Below are 5,597 nucleotides of genomic sequence, written 5' to 3'. Positions count from 1 at the left end.
ATAATTTAAGGCAACTGCAACTGTAATTTTTATTTTAGTTTAACTTAAAACTTTTAATAACATCACTAAAAAATTGTTGTGCAATCTGTTACACAACAATTTTTGAGTTCTGTGAACTTATTAGGTTTTACAGATTTCAAGGCTAATGTTACAAAATAAATATATATTCCTAGTGCTTATTTTTTGTTTATATTGTGTTATAGAGGCCAGTGTAGAAAAACGCCACTTTGTGTGTGAAAGGTCACACTGTACTGACACTGACAGGAAACTCTGCACACTTTGTGTAGAGAACAGGAAGCGGTGCAGACAGAAAAGTGAAACTAGGCAGAGTGCACTGCAGAGTTGTTTTGCTCGAAACTATGTGTGACTGTGTGTGACGTATAGCAGAGCTATATCAAAATAAGAGTAAACAAACCCACTAAATTCAGAATAAAAATTGTTTACCAACACACAAGCCATGAATATTTACTAAATTATGATCATATCCTTCATTTTTTTCTGTTAGGTTGCAACTTAATATTTTGATTTATTCCTTAGACTTCTTTAAACTCTTTTATTGTGCTGTCTTGAGTGACCCATAATTTCTCTATATTTTGCAGTAGTGAGACCAGATTTTCTCCTAGTATTTTTACGTGCTCTCCAGGCTTTATGAAAGTGTTCCAAAGTTGTTCTTTGGACATCAGCTGCTTTTTAAATGATTTTTAGTCCTTTCCTCGTACATTTTTTTTCAAGCTAAATTAAAGTGTATTCCACCAGTGTTAACTTTTATGGGGGCTGGGCTGGATCTTTATAAATGTGAGCAAACGAACAAAGCAACCTCATGGTGCCATCATGACATTACAAGATTACCAATAATCCTTCTTGATATTCAGTTTTTGTTTTTTCTGTTTTGACACCCACAATTTGTTTCCAGGAGGAGAGTATATGCTCTCACAGTTACTCCAAGATATTCTGATGTTGGAGGTTTCGTGAACACAACTCTGTACTGAAAACTGTTTCTGGACAGAGTGACCTAAATAAACTAAACGGGGCATGTTCTGGCTTGTCAGATTATTCCACCAAGTAGGAATTACTTCTACGTATTTTTAAATTACACACTGTTATAAATTAAACATGATGCTCTGGACTGTATACTTTTAAAAACAGAATTTTAACACTAGTGTGAAAACTATTTTGTGATTGATTTTATTAAAGGACAAAACACATCTATAACATTCACTAAAGTCCCTTTTCCATTAGTACTGTCATGAAATCAATATCCTTAGTATCCTTATTTTCCAATTAGATTGTTTTATGTACTTTAATAATGAAGGCTTGTAGAGCAAGGCCACTTTTGACTCACAAACTAAGTGCTCAGCCAGACTAAAAAACAGGAAGTTTTAGTGCACAAGCATATTAATAGATAAAGACACAGAAAAGAGGAACTTTCCATATAAGCAATGTTTGAAACTGTGTGTGACGTCTGAAGTAGAGAAATAACACCATATAAGACACATGTTGAGCTAAAAACGTTAGAGCTCTTGCAACTGGCGTTTGAGCTGTGCAGGGGTCTCTCTCTTCCGGAAGATGATTGAATAAAAAGAAATATAGATGTTTTAACACACTATGAGTCAGTTTTCTCTGTTCTATCACGGGGACAAAAGAATCGGGGTTAATAATTGGCGTTTCCGCCCGGTTCTTTGTGTGACAGAGAGAACAAATGTGGCCGAAGGTTTGATCTGATATGAGGTGAACAGAAGACCGGTCTAAAAAGATTTAAAGGTAGGCACAAACCTGTTCAAAAAGCAAATTTGTGCATATTGGCTGAATTCTAAATTATCTGTTCGCTGAGTTGATGATCTTAACTATTAACTATTAAATAGGCTCAGTAGTGGTAAAACTAAATTCTTGAGAATAAAGTGAAGCTTTGAAGTAAGGATAATGAAACTGTGAGAAAAGACAGTACTGAGATAAAAGTAACATGAGATGTTATGGTAAGAGAGAAAAGAGACCAATGTGTGTTTAGGAAAACACAGGATCATAGGTTATTGGTCATTTTATGGGTTAATAAGTGTCAAGTTCAGGGGTGCAGACCCCCTCCCTATTAGAGACGTCCAGTGTTGGTCAAGTTACTTGAAAAAAGTAATCAGTAACTAATTACTGATTACTTCCCCCAAAAAGTAATCCCGTTACTTTACTGATAACTTATTTTCAAAAGTAATTAATTACTTAGTTACTTAGTTACTTTTTAAAAAGACAATTTACAACCTGAATAGGTGATAAAATGATAGATCTTTCAGCCCAATTCTAGTTTTTCTGCATAATCATCATACAAAATGTAATCAAATGGAAAAGTCTCTTTTTAAAACTTGTTTTATTAGTTTTAATCTTTTAACTTTATGCATCAAGCAAAAATTTAATTATCTGCAACATTCTCTGACTGGAAGAAATTAGTTTAATATTTAAACTTATTTTCTGCACATTCCAGCACATAAAATAAAATAGTTTTTGTGTTTACACTCAGTCTTTCAAATAGATGCAAGTAAAACACAGCAGAAAATAAATAAAGTCAAAGACTCAGCGGTCCTTTTGCTCTATTTTCACCTGTAAAGCAGGTGGGCAGAGGTTTACCTTGGTGCAGGTGTGCCGCAGGGTCAGTAGAAGAATCCGTGAGTTTCTCTGTGAATTTCCCATTACGTCATAGCGCACTCGGTGCTTGCTCGGAAGTTTAGGGGTTTTTTTCGCTGTAAAAAGAAGTTTTCTTCCCACGCACAACGGACACTAATGTTTTTGTCACTTTTTATGGAATCAAACTCAAAGTAAGGTCAGTACTTCCACGCTTTAAACGCTGCACGCTCATACTCTCTCCCGCACTCGATATATGATCCATTGTTGATCAGCACACAGCTGTTGTCACGAACGTCGCACTAGCTTACGTCACTGTCATGAGACATTCTCGCAAAAAGATCACGGTTTTAGTAACGCAGTAACGCAGCGTTACTACGGGAAAGTAACGGTAATCTAATTACCATTTTTGCAATAGTAATCCCTTACTTTACTTGAAAAAAGTAATCGGATTACAGTAACGCATTACAAGTAACGCGTTACTGCCCATCTCTGGAGACGTCTAATGGAGGCCGCCGGCGAGCAGGACTGGAGATTGACCATCTACCAAGACTTGGGACCTTGGTTTAAAAATAGGTTATGATCAGAGGATCATTTTGGGAGACACTTATTTGTGAGTAAAAAGAGTAATTCCGGACGTGGAAGTCTGATGAGAAGGGCACCTTGAACTGGGAAATGTGTCTAAGTGACTCAGGATTTCAGAGAATTAAGTCAGCTGTGATCTTGAGTTTTAATGGTAAATTAAATTTGAAGGAATTGATTTTAAAGGAAAATCAATGTTTACCATGTTGAAGTAATTCTGAAGATATTACTAGATGTGCTGTGACACAAGTGAAGAATCAGTTGTGTACATGGGGATACACAATTGTGTTGATATTGATGGATCGGCTGCGGTCCATGTGATAAGTTAATGCTGGGTGCACTGAGACAAGAAACTGTTATTAAATCTTCACTGGCTGCAGTGATATACATGTGCTGAAGATTACTGGACCCAGCGAGGTCCATTTGATGAAGTTCTTGGGCAGATAAATGACAGAAACAGTTCTTGAATCTTGTGAGAATTTTGAAGCACTGAGATTGAGTTTTCTCCGGGCTTGGTGCTGTGAGGACTTATATCACAGTTATAAGTCCAAAGGTTATGACCTGGAGGTCATTCATTGTGTTTAAAGAAGAACAGGAATTAGAAAAGGATATTTAATCTCATATTTTGTGTAAATTGAGGAAAACTCACCATATATGTTCACCTTTTCTTCGTTTGAAGGGACACAGACATTAACACACACACATAGTTTTTGGGTGTGAGTTACTTCCTCTTTTCATTTTAAACTGCGACACATGTGTTCATTGAACTAGAGGTCTAGTTCTGGTAAAGTAACAGATTAAGTCCAAAGTTTTATGCCCTGGAGGCCAAGAGTTGTGTGTAGAGAAGAACATGACTTAGAAAAGGACATTTAAGGTCACATTTTGTCTCATTTGGGGAGAATTGTCCCATATGTGTTTATTTCTCTTCTCTTTTAAGAGGACATACGCAGCTACTGGCTGCAGTGTACTTCCTATTTCTGATTTTAAAAGCATGTTTGATAAAATACTCTTAGGAAAGCGTATTTTGAATGATTCTAAGTGTGTGAATGTTGTGAGTACTGGATTTGAGTGATTCTGTGTGATTTGTACAAAATAATAAATAAGTAATAATAACACAACGTAGGTTCATAGCAGAGTGCGGGAAAAAGAGGAAGTCTGAGAGAAGAGAGTGTGTGTGTGTGCGTCAAACAGGAAGTCTGATTATAGCCTGTGAGCTGGGGAGAGACGTTGCAACATGAAAACAGAGGAATTAGAGACTGAATGTCTTAAGTAAAAGTAATAAAAAATGATATTAATTACATGTTTTAGTGTGTCGATACAGGTGGAGTCTTCTCAACCTCAAAACATGAGTACAGCGGCAAAGGATAGATTAACAGAATTGGGATGAAAACAGGCCAGGCTTTGGCTTAAAATTTTACAGCTTGACCTCTCACTTTGTCCCCACCCTGAGAAGAAGCTTAAAGGACAGTCAGTCTCCTGATGAAGACAGAAGACAGATAGAACATCGTGTTAACAGCCTGGTAACAGCAGGCAAAAGTCAGTGCAACTGACCTAAAACACTGAAGGGTCAAGCAGCAGCATGTATGAATACCACTGATGGAACATGAGCTTTGAATCTCAAGCTGGAAACTTGAGAAGTGACATGACTGTTTGAAGTCACTGGATGTGATATTTGCCATGCTGGGACGTAACCTACAAGAAAAGACTGAAAAGATCAATAGAGAAGAAACAGAGAAGAAGAAACAGCTGAGTTGGGCCTGTTATTACCTGTTATTACCTGCTGGAGATTTGAAGATTTGAAGGCCACACAGGACACTGTGAGAAGAGGGAGAGGGACCAATGAGAGGTCAAGCCCGGACGAGTTCGAGGGAGAGAGTACAGGATATAATTGGATTGAAAATGGAAGCTAACTCATGGAGGTTTAGGATTGTCCACAACATCACAACAAAAAGAAAGAAAAAGACAGAGGAAAATAAATACATGAACTAACAATTGCATGAATGAATAGAAAACACACATACACAAATTGTTACATGTGTGGGTGGCTGTAGCTCAGGTGGCAGAGCAGGTCAGCCACTAATCAGAAGGTCGGTGGTTCGATCCCAGGCTATCTCTTGGCTGTATGATGGGCAAGATACTAACCCCACGTTTGCCTACTGGTGGTGGTCAGAGGGCCCGGTGGCGCCAGTGTCTGGCAGCCTCGCCTCTGTCAGTGCGCCCCAGGGCAGCTGTGGCTACAATGTAGCTTGCCATCAGCTTAGGGACTGAGTAAGCTGATGGCAAGTTATACAAATGCAGGCCATTTACATGTGAAGTTATTTTTGGAAAGAAAAAGAAGTGAGACAGTTTGAATCCACAGCTCAGTGCAATGAGGCATGAATTAAACCTGATTATAAAAATACCTATGCAAT

General features: G+C 37.8%; 1 long non-coding RNA gene across 1 annotated transcript; it reads left to right on the top strand.

The window, feature by feature from the left end:
* Positions 1-3,088: 3,088 nt before the first annotated feature.
* On the top strand, positions 3,089-5,146 carry LOC146493821 (uncharacterized). Its single transcript, XR_014871913.1, has 2 exons — positions 3,089-3,739; positions 3,996-5,146. It is a non-coding gene; the product is annotated as an uncharacterized LOC146493821 (long non-coding RNA).
* The last annotated feature ends 451 nt before the right edge of the window (positions 5,147-5,597 follow it).

This window comes from Neolamprologus multifasciatus, chromosome 22, assembly GCF_963576455.1.
Source record: "Neolamprologus multifasciatus chromosome 22, fNeoMul1.2, whole genome shotgun sequence".
Taxonomy (NCBI): domain Eukaryota; kingdom Metazoa; phylum Chordata; class Actinopteri; order Cichliformes; family Cichlidae; genus Neolamprologus; species Neolamprologus multifasciatus.
The sequence above is the reverse complement of the archived record's forward strand: the minus strand, read 5'-3'. Positions and strand labels throughout refer to the sequence as shown.